Source organism: Phoenix dactylifera, chromosome 2, assembly GCF_051530095.1.
Source record: "Phoenix dactylifera cultivar Ajwa chromosome 2, Ajwa_hap1_PhDact_Kaust_v1.1, whole genome shotgun sequence".
Taxonomy (NCBI): Eukaryota; Viridiplantae; Streptophyta; class Magnoliopsida; order Arecales; family Arecaceae; genus Phoenix; species Phoenix dactylifera.
In genome coordinates this window covers 57,892,471-57,906,624 of record NC_143191.1, presented here as the reverse complement: position 1 = coordinate 57,906,624, position 14,154 = coordinate 57,892,471, and the positions used below count along the sequence as shown (strand labels likewise).

The following is a 14,154-nucleotide window of genomic DNA, read 5'->3' as shown; positions in this document are numbered from 1 at the left end:
CTTCAATTTCACAATCATGAATAGCAACTTCATTAGAAATTTAATAAGTAATTTGAAGTTTAAGAACAAGCGCATACATGTATTTTCAGCAATCCAGTCCACCAGACGATAAAGATATTACATACTTAACTTTCCTTTCCCAAAAAATATATTACATACTTAACAAACAGCTAACTTCATATATCTGAAAACAAGGCTAATAGGAATTCATTTCAATATTCCAAGAACATCTTCCTCTGCAGCCAGAAACCTGAAAATTACCTTGAATTTTAATAACTTCAACAACAAGTTAGGCAGATTTACTTTGATTTTTTGATGAATTCTGTATACTACAAGAGAAAGAGGATTTCTCGACTCTTTTCCACCGGTGCTATAAAAAAGCGTAGCTAATTTAGTCACTACATAGTAAGTTATAAAAAGACAATCCCTAAATGAGATAACAAGTTATTTAGCAGCCAACTAATATTTAAATCCATAATTATGATAACAAATGCCACCAATAATTCAAATTAAAAGGAATTTTGATAGGTTCTATTTCTATAAGAAGCCATGCACTTGATCGAATGAAGCCACGGCCAGAGCCAGGTGAGAAGCCTGGTTTTTCTTCTTTTTCCTCTTCTTTTCTTCCTCCCTCTTCTTTCTCCTTCCTGCAGTTGTCCTGCATCAACATACACCAATCAACAATGATATAACCCCCTTTAAATAAGGGATTAAACTTATCGAGTCCTTTTTTCATAAGATGAAAACCATATTGTTTCAATAACATGCATCACATTAGCATTGCCACTAACAAACTATTCGAGACAATCAATTTATTAGAAACGAAAAAAAAAAAAACAATGGCTGAGAGAAGATACGACTCTCACAATACAAATCTTTCATAGATATCAAGAATGGATGCAGAACTCCACCATTTTCCAAAAAAAATTCGCGGCTTCTCATTTTTTTGGGGGTTTATGCATAGTTTTTATTTTTATTTTTTATTTTGTCATATCAAGTAAGATTGAGCCATAAATAAATATAAGAACATAAGACCCAAAGATACTTATAACAGATCATGCAAAGCCGATGTTTAACATCAAACAGCATCACAACCAACACGAAGAACAGATCTCCAAAAGCCAACAATATTTCATGATCTCATATCAAGCGAAGCCAACATGTGCCATTGAAGGTTAGACTCCTTATTCTATTTCCAAACTGGGCTACAGTGTGTGCTGGTACTTTCATTATATAAAATATGATTGTGGATTAAGAAGGTGATTGACTTCCATTAGGATCAGGCTTATTTTAACCCCCTTTATGTTCTCTCTGGGGCTGGATTGTTGGAAGTTTGTTTGTTTGGTTGTGCATATGTGTATTATAATCACTAAAGACACCATTGACACAAATCCAGCAAAGTTTTTTTTTTTTTTATTTTTTCTTTTCCAGATGAACAATCAACCAAGTATTCTGGAAGTTTGGCAGCTGATGATAAAAGTACTAAGATAAGCTTCAACTATTAGGCTTCTAGAACTTTGCTTCCTTACCCCCATGCTTGGTATCATCATAGTTAGCAGGGTGTAGTTTTTGGAACTTCTTGGAAGGTATCCATTAAAATGTCCTTGGCCTAGGTGTTCTCAATATGCAGGATGTCATAAAACTACACACTGCTATATATACTAAGTTGCATGGATTTATATGTTTTCTCCTCAACAAGTTATATGTTTATTTGAGGAAGCATAATTCTTTTAGTATGAAGAAACCAAGATGTGCCAGATTCTAGAATGTTACACCTTGATTAATCTATGAACCCCTGTTTTCAGAAACAGCAATAACAAATAAACCCAATGCTACTTCCAGCATTACCTTTATTTTCAAATCTTTATTACATAAGCCTCTGGCAGCTCATTCAATGCCACATGATAAAGCTGGTAAATAGTTTCACCTGTACATGCAGTTCTAATACATGTCACTTGCTACATGCCCCCCCATGAATGGCTTGTATTGGCATATAACAATATGAGAAATATATTTTATTTTGAACTATTTAACATTTGATAAATCGCACAAGTCCACAGAGGCAACCAATAATTTATGGTGATTAAAATTTCTGGTGATCAGCTTGTTTGAATCCAAGTCAATCAGAAATAAAATCATGGCTTATCCCTGCACCTCCCATTTTACTACAGTTGACTAGCTTTCTAAGTGAGAGTCTGGAATAAAAAGATTGTTGGATCTAGGTATTCTTTACCTCCAAGTTTCGAAAAAAAAATGTATATAATGTATAAAAATATTTTTCTATCAATAATTTTTTTTTTTTGCTAAAATGGATGATTCATATAGTTCTAGCACGGATACATCAAAAAATTCAAAAAACAGTAAGCCTCGGGGTGCTTTAGGTAATTTTCTCTCCCCAACCCACAGATCTCCTTTAAATTAATCGGCCACATACGAGGTTACCCAATCCGCAGCCCGGTTAACCTCTCTATAAATATGCTTGGTTTGAAAAGCTATATCGCCACTAATCATAATTCGAATGTCTTGAAGTATGGAGTGGCACCCACCTAGAGTTTTTTTATTATGGGTATAGTAAAAATGGAGGCAAAAAAAAAACAGAGAGGACTTTAAGCCTTGTCATCACTCGAGGGGTTTGGTAGGTTGCTTCGTGTCGTTTAAACCACAACCTCAGCAATGTATTTTAGTATGGATATATCTAAATAAAATTAAAGAAATGCAAGTTTCAGACCGTTTTAAGCAACTCCTTCCCAACTCAGTAGATTTTTTTGGAGTAACTGGCAACATACGAGGCTACCCCATCCACGGTTCTATTAGCTTCTCTATAAACATGCTTGATCTAAAAAGCCACACCTGTCATTAATCATGGCCTAGATGTCTTGAAGCATGAGATGGCACCCATCTATATTGTTTTTTTTTATATGGGTACAGTAAAAATGGAGGGGAAAAAAAAAAGAAAAAAAGACTTGAAGCCGGGTCGCCACTTGGAGGGGTTTGGTAGGTTGCTTCGTGCATCTTAAACCACAAGCTCAGCGACGCTGTTCATGTAGGCCCTGCGTCCACTACGTACAGTTCGAAGATAAAAGAGGAGGGCGATGTGGTTGGCACGGCATGTGGGAAATCTTTGGTTACGAGATCGCTCGCACGGGTCTACCCTTTTACTTTAACTCTACCTTCGATAGTGGAGTGTTATCCAGGATTCAACTCCCCCCACCCACTGTGTCTCGGATCTTTGCCATCTCCACGACGTGTCCCGGAAGGTGCACGCAGCTGTCATGCGTGCGAGCCCCCACCAAATCCGTCCCAATCCCTTGATGCGACACCTGGGGGTGACACACGTGCACTTGACGTGCTGTTAAGGCCCTCACGTGATTGCCTGCCAAGGTGCCGTGGTACCGCAAATATATCATATATTATGGATACAAATGTAACAAAAAAAAAAAAAAATAAAAAAATAATAGATCCCGAAATGCATCCGGTAGCTCTCTCCTCCACCTAAAGAGTATTTTCAGAATGGTTAGCCACATATGACGCCATCCAATCTGCTGTTATGTTGGCTTCTCTATATACATACTTTATCTACAAAGTAATCCCACCACAGATCATAATCCGAGGCCAATGATTGCCGCCGAATTGCTCTCTAATTAGCAGTATAGCTCTAGCATCGATCATGGCCGATTTGTAGACATTTTATGGGATGGGAGGTTTTTTTTATTTATTTATTTAATAGCATTCCATGGACCATGATGGTGCGGGCTGGGTTCCAATGTCGTTATCAACTGCATCAGTAGGGTTTGGAAGGTGAGAACTCGTATGGGAGTGCGCTACTTTCGGTGGAAGATGGCTTCGGGCAAGCTTGGTCTCGAGCTTCAGCGGTTTCTTCAGCATGGCGCGGTGGGAATGAAGATGCCGAGAGCTCTTGGACCACCGGTTCTTTCATTGTTGCAGTAGAGCGGTCCCTGCATGGTTGTCGATCCTAGATCCAGATCTATATATCTTCTCCACGTACAGGCCTTGGATTTTTTGCACTCGAAGGCGGATTCGGTGTAGGTGAGTAGTAGTCGTAGTAGTAGTAGTCGTCGTCGTAGTAGTAGTAGGTCTCAAACTTAAACAAGCTACTTGGTATAGCTGATGGGAGGAACATTAGATTGCTCTCCTTCTCATCTTGCTTGCCTTATTTAATAGGTTTTCTACTTCCTGTTACAGGGCCAAAAAAAGATCCAATGTTCCTTCTAATGCTCTGGACAATTCAACGTACATGCAAGAAGATAGGGTACGTGGCTCGACTTACGTCCAATATTTTAGCAGATTAAGGATAAAAACCTTTTGAAACCTATATGGCATGCACATCCTCAGAACCATACAAGCTCCTCCCAAAGCAGTTGTCTTAAAACACGTATGACTGGAAAATGATGTCAAAGCCGCAAGTACCATTTGATGTATGATATTATATATGACGGGTCACAATATAAATAAGTTGCTCTCTTAAGGGACATTGTATGTAGGTTTCTCAATGGACCAGGCCGGCCCGAACAGACTGAAGACCTGACCCAATAAAAAAGGGCTCGGACTTACAAACAGGAACCTCAACAAATTTTTTATTGGAAGAAAGGGCTCGGACTTGCAAACAGAAACCTCAACAAATTTTTTATTGGAAAAAAGGGCTCGGGCGTAGAAACAGGGACCCAAATATTTTTCATTTGATGAAAAATAAATAGGTCCTGGGATGGTGCTGGGACTGGGCCAATCCGGAACAGGCCCAGACCTGAGATTTGAACAACGGCTTGATTCAAGCCTAGGCCCCATCTGGCTCGACCCAGCCCATAGACAGGCCTCTTGTATTTGTATGTACTATTTTTATTTCACTAAATGAAAATGATAGAGACAATTCCCTTCAAAGAAGAATAAAAGAAGTGAGTACATTTATCAGACGAAAATTCCAACTATCGATATTTTCTTTTATGTAATTATAGGCATCCATGTCCTCCAATATGCATTTCATGTACTCAAATATTTGGTTATAGTTAGCCTTTTTTTTTTTTTAAGTACATCGGCGGCTCACACCTGACGGGTGTGAATATGCATTTTAATTTAAAACCATTAATTTTGTAAATATATAGAATAAAAAAAAGTAGAATAGCAAATCGAAGATATATTTGTAAATATTAATTTTTAAAAAATATTTATACAAAATTTGATATTTAGAAGGATATTTATAAAAAAAATTAAATATAAAAAAGGGCACAGCTATCCTTTGTAGGTTCAGGCTGCTTGTATGTCCCGGATCCTATACGTCACACCATCATGCCGTTGTTTTATTTGATCTAACGAGTCAATATAGCTTGTTCCAACATGAAGAGACTGTACGTACCCTCCCAACATCCTTACAGCTTTTGGAATTTTCCATGGCTCGGCTCATGCCCTACTGGATAACTCCATTTCCATGTCTTGGTGATTACTTGGGTTCCTTTGATTCCTAAAACTGAGCTCATGCAAGTACAACCATACTGGCAAGCTAAGGACTTTTTGTCCTTGTTGTTGTCTATAAATTAGTAAAATATTATATAGAAGTTGATATGTAGATGGAGTTTGTGTGGAAGTTATGCTATCTCTTGTTTTGTTTTAAAAGCTTGGCTTGAAGCAATAAATGTGCGCTGCTAAAGGTCTAAAAAATTTATTAGAAAATTTCAAAAACCAAAATAGCAATATCACTTTAGCTTTTCGAAGAAAAAAAAAGACCGGGCAAAAAAAAAAAAAACCGTAAGAAAGTTGGTCTGCAACATGTGAATCAAATTTTTAAGCTCCCCATCGATGGAGCCACTTCTAATAATGCTCGATAACGCCAATCACAGAATCAACCGAGATCCTAGTTGGAACATTCTCTTCTTTTTCAAGGGCATATTATATAGCTCTAAAATGAATACATCCTGCTGTCACGCCCCCGCTTCTGCGGAGCACATGAGGCACCCAGTGCCCACGTGAGGGCCACATGAGGGGGGACCGCGGGGCTCCCCTGCCAGATATTGTCCGGTTCCGGGGCTTCACGCAAGCGTCCTTCACCCCTCCCCGGTTTTATTTTCCACCCAAAACGCGTCTGCAGGATTTGAAGACACCCGCCTCATATGCCCAGGCTCTGGAACGAGTCTTTCCGATGTGGAACTATTGGGCCTCACACCCTTCCCACCATTGGACAAGAGCCGTCCTCGGCTCTGATACCACTAAATGTCACGCCCCAAATCCGGATCATGACACGGCCGTGCTATTGCAATCTTATGCACACAATAACACGAAGCCACTTAAAATTTCATAATAAAAATAAATAGTTTCATTTACTAATGTCATAACATTATTCATGAAGTTGGAACAGTACAGAGCTTCTAAAATTTGATTATTGCATATCATTTTCAGTTACCCCAACCCTGAATAACACCAAGCTCCCTGCTCCTAGTAGTCTTATTCCTCTGTAGAAAAAGTAGATAAAAAGATATCAGCTACACATCTCAGTAAGTAACCAAGTACTATCTTATTGGATTAAGCATAATTATGCCAATGCAGTGTTTAAGAAGCTAACAGTTATGGCAAAATAAAGCATTTTATAGATGATATATACAAATCAGATCATAAAGCAATGCATGTTCTATCCATGAAAGTTCATAAATATGAATATGCATCACATAAAATTCTTGCCATTATTCATGCTTTGAAATCCGTACTTATCATAATTCATGCTTTGAAATCCGTACTTATCATAATTCATGCTTTGAAATCCGTACTTATCATGATTCATGTTTTGAAATCCGTGCTCTCAGATAATAGTGCAGCTATGGTCACTATTATTACCCGTGACAGGGCCATAATCTTTACCAACTATTATTCCCCGTTGGCAGGGTCTAAGCCAAGCAATTATAACCCGCTGGCGAGGGCCGTATGCCGAGCTACTATAACCCGCTGGCGAGGGCCATAATCTTTGCCAACAATTATTTTCCGTTGGCAGGGTCTACACCAAGCTACTATAACCTGCTGGCGAGGGCCGTATGCTGAGCTATTATAACCCGCTGGCGAGGGCCGTACATAACAATCTGAGAGTTTATAAATCATTATTCTTTTTCTTTCATAAATCATAATCATCATAAATAGGTTGGAAAATGATAAATGTCATCATATAATTTAAAATGCATAAACATGCCTCAAATATCATTTTTCATACAGTCTAACATAATCATAATTTCATAACTCATACAATATTAAATATTCATGAAGGATGCTCTTTAATCATATTCATGAATCATATGCAATCATATACTTGATCCTAATTTTGAGAAAATATTGAAAGTTTTTCCTAGGTTCTTCGGTGTTTAGCATGCTGAATTTTTTTTTTTTTGAAAACCATGGCTGAACCTGATCGGGTTGCCTACGTACCCCTTCACAAGGGGAATCAAGCCACACGTAGTTCTTTTAAAATTTCAAAAATACAGCGGAAAATTGAATCAAACAATTTAATTCATGCATGCTTACAAGATCAAATCTAGAAATCAGCACATTAAGAACACATATGATTATGCCAGAATCGTTTAAACAATTATGCTAAAACTTTTATGCATGATTAACTATCAGATCTGAAACTTAAGAACTCTATTCCAATTAATCTCCGAATATCCATCGAATGGATTCCGGAGATATCTCCGTGAGGAGCCCCAAAAGAGGGTAAAACCTCGAGGAATCGGACCTAGACCTTGACACCATAATAAATGATTAATGATAGATTAATACCTTTTATGATGGATGAAAGTTGTGAATCTGATTCTTGACTTCGCAGCCACGCACACGAATGGCCTCTACGAGAAGTACACGCGAAGTCCTGAAGGATCTTCTTCCGCAACAGTGCTTGCAGTTGCAGAACACTTGAAAGCTGAAATCTGCCCGTCGGGATTCAATCAACTCTTGATCAATCGTCTTGAAGCAGATGGAGATGAGGTTTGTAAGGAAAGTAGAGGACTCAGATCTGATCTTGAATCTTCTAGATATTCACCCTGAAAACCCTATCTAAAATGGAGAAGAAGAGGAAGAGGAGGCGGGTGAGGAAGAAGGCTGCAATGGATGTGTTTTTGGTGCCCATGTTTGACCCCTTTTAATGGCCTCCGAATTTTCATTCAAAATTCGAAATTTATTTTCAGAAAACCTCTTTTAGTTGGCACATGCAAAGGAATAGGAACAACCCAAATCAGATCTCAACCAAATCTGATTTAAATTCAAATTTTAAACACATGTGCAAGAGGGAAGGAATTTGAAATCCATGCGGCAAGGTAAAACACTTCATAATTTCGAAATCACCTCTTGAAATTCGAATTTAATCCATTCAAAAACTCATACGCCACCTTGGCTGATGGTTTGAGTGATTAAAATCATTTAACACATTGCTTAATGTTTGAATTTAAATTCAAATAACAAACAATGTCGCCATGTGTCAAGCAATGGGTCCATGTGCCATGCAATAATTTTGGTTTATTTAAAATTCATGAAATCCAATTCCATGTCACCAATAATTGCCACATCATCTGAGCCTAATCCCCTTGGGTTGCACCTAATCAAATTTGGTCAAACCCAAATTAAAACAAAGCAATTTGGTTGAACCCAATCTAATCAGGTCAGACCCTGATTGAGCTCAAATTGAATCCAATTCAATTTTGGCTCATGCAAACTCAATCAAATTGAATTAATTACTTTGTGTTGGACCTAATCCAATTAGGTCAATCCCCAATTAAGAACAAATTAATTTAAAATTAATTTGATCAGCTTAAGTCCTTTTTAGTTCTAACCTAATCCAATCAGGTCAAAATCCTGATTGAGCCCAAACTTGAATCCAATTCAATTTGGCTCATCCTTAGCACAATTACTCAATCAAATTGAGTTTATTAGTAATTTAATTACTAATTGTTGACCACCTAATGGATTTTGATGAATACAAAACACGAGAATATAATTTCATTTATCTTAACAATTTAATTGAGGATTTCATGTGTTTAATTAAGAATATTGTTAAGAAATGTCTAGGCAAGTTCCCATAATTTTTATGAATTTATTGAAGAATTTTTGAGTTGAAGAAAACAGATCAGGGACAGCCGAGACGTCTCCGGGTTGTCTCAGAGACGTCTCTGGCACAAATAGGAAGAACTGGCACGTCTGGAGACGTCCCCGGTACCTGCGAAGTCGTCCCCGCAAATAAAAAGCAGACCAGCGGAGTCATCCCCTAGATAGCGGAGACGGCTCTCTCAGGGTTTTCCAGAGAATGATTTTTTCGGAGATAAGGCAGCGGAGACGTCCCCTGAAAAAGCGGAGTCATCCCCATGCAAAAAGCGCAAACAAGCGGAGACGTCTCCGTAAAGCGCGGAGACGTCCCCGGAGCGCGGAGTCATCCCCGAAGCAGCGGAGTCATCCCCATGCAAAAAGCGCAAACAAGCGGAGACGTCCCCGTAAAGCGCGGAGACGTCCCCGGAGCGCCTGGGACGCGACTGACAGCTTTTCAGGTTTGATTTGAATTTCAAATCTTCTCTACTTTATCTCTAACGGCTATATTTGCTTTTTGGGCTATAAAAGGGAGGTCTTAAGTGCTTCTCAACAACTCTTCACCAACCAAAAGCAAAATCATTCAAGAGGGAAGTTAGAAAGAAAAGCTCAAGGGAGTGAGTGCATTCAAGAAAGGAAATCAAGTGCTTTCAAGTCTCCCAAGCGATTTCAAGCTCAACCACTCTCGTGTGCTCGGGATTCAAAGCTCACACCCAACCATACGCGTCCCACATCGGAAGAATCAACATCTCCCACGCTTCCAACGGCAAAAAGGGTTCTTCCGATTTTATTGTTTCTCATTGTTATATTTGCTTCTTAAGAGCTTTCAAATCTTTTGTAAAACGTTTGAATATTGAGCTTGTTTCAGTCAAGGGACTTGGAACAAGGGATAGGGGTCCCAAGCCTAAGTTAAAATTGGGGGATTGTAGGGTTCGTTGTTAGCCCGGGGTAAAACAACGAGTTGGGTAGTTCACTCGAAAAACTACCGGATTGTAGGGTTCGTTGTTAGCCCGGTGTAAAACAACAAGTTGGGTTGTGAGCTTGTAAAACAACCGACTGTAATCTTGAGGATTATAGTGAAATTCCCAAGAGGTCTTGGGGAGTGGATGTAGGTGCTGGGGTGCACCGAACCACTATATGTCCTTTGTGTTTGTAATGCCTCTAGTTATTGTCTAACTAACACACTTACTTACTTAGATAAATTGCTTGCTTAATTCTTATCCGCACATCCTTTAGTTGCAAGCATATTTAATCAAGTCGAAGTCTATACATCAAACCCTTGCTAAGTTTAACTTTCACTGTGCATCTATACAACTTAGCATAGTTAATCAAAAAGTTTTAGAAGTAGCATAAAAGTTTTGAAAGACCCAATTCACCCCCCCTCTTGGGTTGTATCTACTGGGCAACAAGTGGTATCAGAGCAGGTGCTCTAAGACTAATTATTGATCTCACGATCAAGAGCCAAAGATCATGACAACTCAAATAGATAGTTTTCTAGGAGAAGGACAATTAATTGATATACCTCCACTATTTAATGGCATAAACTATACACATTGGAAAGCACGCATGCGCATTTTCATACAATCACTTGATTATAATTTATGGAGAGTTATAGTCAATGGAACACACACAAACACTAGTCATAATGAGAAAATGGCTCAACAAAATTCAAAAGCCATGAACCTATTATATTGTGCATTAGATAGGAATGAGTTTAATTGCATATCTTCTTGCATAACTGCTAAAGACATGTGGAATATGCTAGAGGCTAAATATGAAAGCACTAACATTTTTAGTGAATCTGAAATTAGCTCTAAAGAAAAAGAGAGACAAGGTGATATTGAAAACCTATGCCTTGTGGCACACAAGGACGAGGTATGTATTGAAATGCAAAGTGTCTCCTCTTCTGAATATGAAGTATATGATAAACTTGAAAATGATTTTACACTTGATGAGTTACATGATGCATTTCTTGATTTAATGAAAGAACATAAGAAACTCATTTGTAAAAACAAGAACCTGAAGAATGAAAAGAAAATCCTAGTAAATGAAACTGAAATCTTAATTAAGGAAAATAAAGAACTAAATCAGAAAAACCAACTTCTCACTGAAAGCCATGATAAACTTAAGAAAAATAATGAATTGCTTTCAGAAGATAACAAAAGATTAACTAAAGAAGTTGACAAATTAAAACCTGTTGTTGAAAGATTTACTTTGAGCTCTGAAAAGTTGAATCTAATGATAAATAATCAAAGAGCTGAATTTGATAATATTGAATTGGGATGTCAACCTTGGTACACCCAAAAATCTTTCAATAATATGTTTGTTAAAACAGTTTCTAATCATTTTAAAATAGATTCTTATATTGCTGATAAACAGGAACAAAGATTATGCAAAATCTCTTCTGTTCCTAAATCTGTACATTGCAAATTTGATAAACCTAAAAGGCAAAAACAGAAAACTGAAGGATTATCTACCACTCATGTTAAATCCATGTTTGTTAAATTTAATAAGAAGATGCAGAAATACACTTCTTGTAGTCCTAAAATCTGCAAGCCTATGGACAAAATAGCTATTAAGAAAATATGGGTTCCAAAAGGAACAATAATAGCTAACATGCAAGGACCCAAAAGAGCTTGGGTTCCTAAGTTGAAAATCTAAATATTTTCTGCAGGTGTGTCTAGCACTCAAGGCTCCAACAAAAGATGTTAAATTGGACATTGGGTGCTCTAGACATATATTAAAGAGTGAAACTTAAAATACACTTAAGAAAAGTGACTAAAATGGAAGAAATAATGAAATTAGTAATTCTTGCATCCTCTCATACTGAAATTGTTTTATTAGTTGATTAAAACATAACTTGCAAGTATTAATCATTCTTTTCTTGTGATATAAGTGATATTTCTGATATGAAAAGAAAATATATCCAAATCACTCCATCTTTCTAGATTATGCTTTACTTATAGATGGATAATTTGGTAAATCAATTCTCCTAAGAATAACTCTATGAATTCTCTATATGCTTGATTGAGAGTTTTTATCCATGGCATTATTGTTTATTGATCATAGATATGATAATGTGTACTTGGTATGCTTTTGAATATATGCACTATGAATACCAAGATTAAAGAAACCATCTTTGGCATATAAAATCAACTCATGCTAGTATGTACTTAATCTCAAAAGACCTTGCCATTGCCTTACTTAGATTATCTTCTGAAAGGTCAAAGTTTGCTATGCATGTTAACTAAGGAAACAAACAAGAATCAATTTCTAGATCTAAAGATGTTGTTTCCATCACTAAGTTTTCAAAAGCTTACATTGGATTTGTTCTTGGCAAATAAAATTGAAATATTTTCTGTATTTGCTAAATCTTGTAAAAGTGTTTCAAATGATAAAGGTTTCCAAACTGTGAAGGTATCATGGCACAGTGTTGAAAACCAAAATCCTGATAAAGTTTATATAGAAATTAATTATTTCAGCACCAAGGACACCTTAAGTAAAATAGGGTTAATAGAATTCTTGAAGAAATGAAAAAGACAATTGTGTATGATAGTCATCTACTTAAATAATTTTTAAAAGCTATCATCACTGCTTGTCATACATATGATTTCTATTAGATCTATTTTTTTTATGAAAACTCCTTTTGATCTTCTGAAAAATGGAAAATGAACCATTGCATATCTTTCATATTTTTCAGTCATACACGTTATGCTTGATATGTTCTTTTGAAAATAATGCCAAATCTGATAAAGATATTTCTATCTTTGGATATCATTCATCAAGCAATGCATATAGAACATTCAATGAAAAGATTCGAATTGTAGAAATATCAACTCATTTTATTCTTTATGAGACTAATGATTTATTATCAAGATACTAAAATTAAATTATATATGTATATGGTTAATCTTTTACATATAACAATCTGAAAACTTGTTAATAATTAGAACCAAATTGAGTTTTTCAGAAATACACTTAATGAAGTAAAATTGATGATTACTAAAAGACTAAATTAAGAAAAGATGAAATAGATCTTGATGAAATTCTTGCATGATTAGAAGTAAAGATCACCATTATCATTTGCTTGCTTTATGAGCTTTATATTCTATCAAATGAATGTGTAGAATACACTCCTAGGTGCTTATTTTATTAAAGAAGATATATGTTAAATAATCACCATATTTGAAAACACTCATTACAAATATAATAAAGCAATATATGATTTGGAACAAGCATCAAAAGCATGATATAAAAGTTTGAGTAACTTTTTGATAGAAAGTAATAGTGATAAATCTATGCATCAAAAAGAAGAATTTGTGATATCTTATTTGCTCAAAGTATACATTGATGATATCACTTTTTGGTTCTACAAACGAGGATTTATATGAAGATTTTACTAAGCTCATGCAAGGTGAGTTTGAAAAATGTATGATGAATGAATTAACATCTTCTCTCAAACTCCAAATTAAGAGAAACAAGAAAGAGGATCTTCATTGACCAAAGTTAGTCCACAAGAAAACTCTTATAGAAGATTGGCATGAAGAAGGTATTCTATGACCTCATCTTGTAGAATTTGAAAAGGATGAGCAAGGTAGATCTATTGTTTTTAAAGCTGTATTGAAGCATGATAGAATACTTATTTTATCATACAGCTAGTAGACCAGATTGTATGCTCATTATGAGCAAGATTTCAATCTAACTCTAATGAATCATAATTTATTGATAACAAATAAATCATAATCTGAATTTTGATAGAAACAACTGTTTAAGATAAATTGATTAAAACTTAGCTAGCGTGTCTTATTGATAATTATCTTAAGCAAATAAAATCTAAACTAAATTGATTTTGAAAATAAGAAATTGGTTTGACCTTGATAAATCTTCATATTGCCTCACATGCTTGTCCTTGAACCATCTTGGTTAATGAAACTATCTCTTTAGTTCAAGTGATATGTGCTTGCTTATACTTAGGCAATCTCTTGAGTAAAGTGACTCAACATTCAACTAGTGTCATATCTTGTATTGAGTCGTCTAGTTAAAAATATGGTAGATGAATGTTTGTATCTTGAAGAAACTAATGACTTTCTTTCA

At 36.1% G+C, this 14,154-nt stretch overlaps 1 long non-coding RNA gene across 16 annotated transcripts in view; it reads right to left on the bottom strand.

Moving 5' to 3' along the window:
• Positions 1-368: 368 nt before the first annotated feature.
• LOC103720126 (uncharacterized) overlaps positions 369-14,154 on the bottom strand; it is a 41,084-nt gene continuing 27,298 nt past the window's right edge. For 14 of the 16 annotated variants that reach the window (XR_016399668.1, XR_016399663.1, XR_016399662.1 and 11 more), the window contains one exon: positions 369-14,154. This exon is cut by the window's right edge. This is a non-coding gene — a long non-coding RNA (uncharacterized LOC103720126). The other 2 variants (XR_016399656.1, XR_016399666.1) reach the window with 2 other exon arrangements.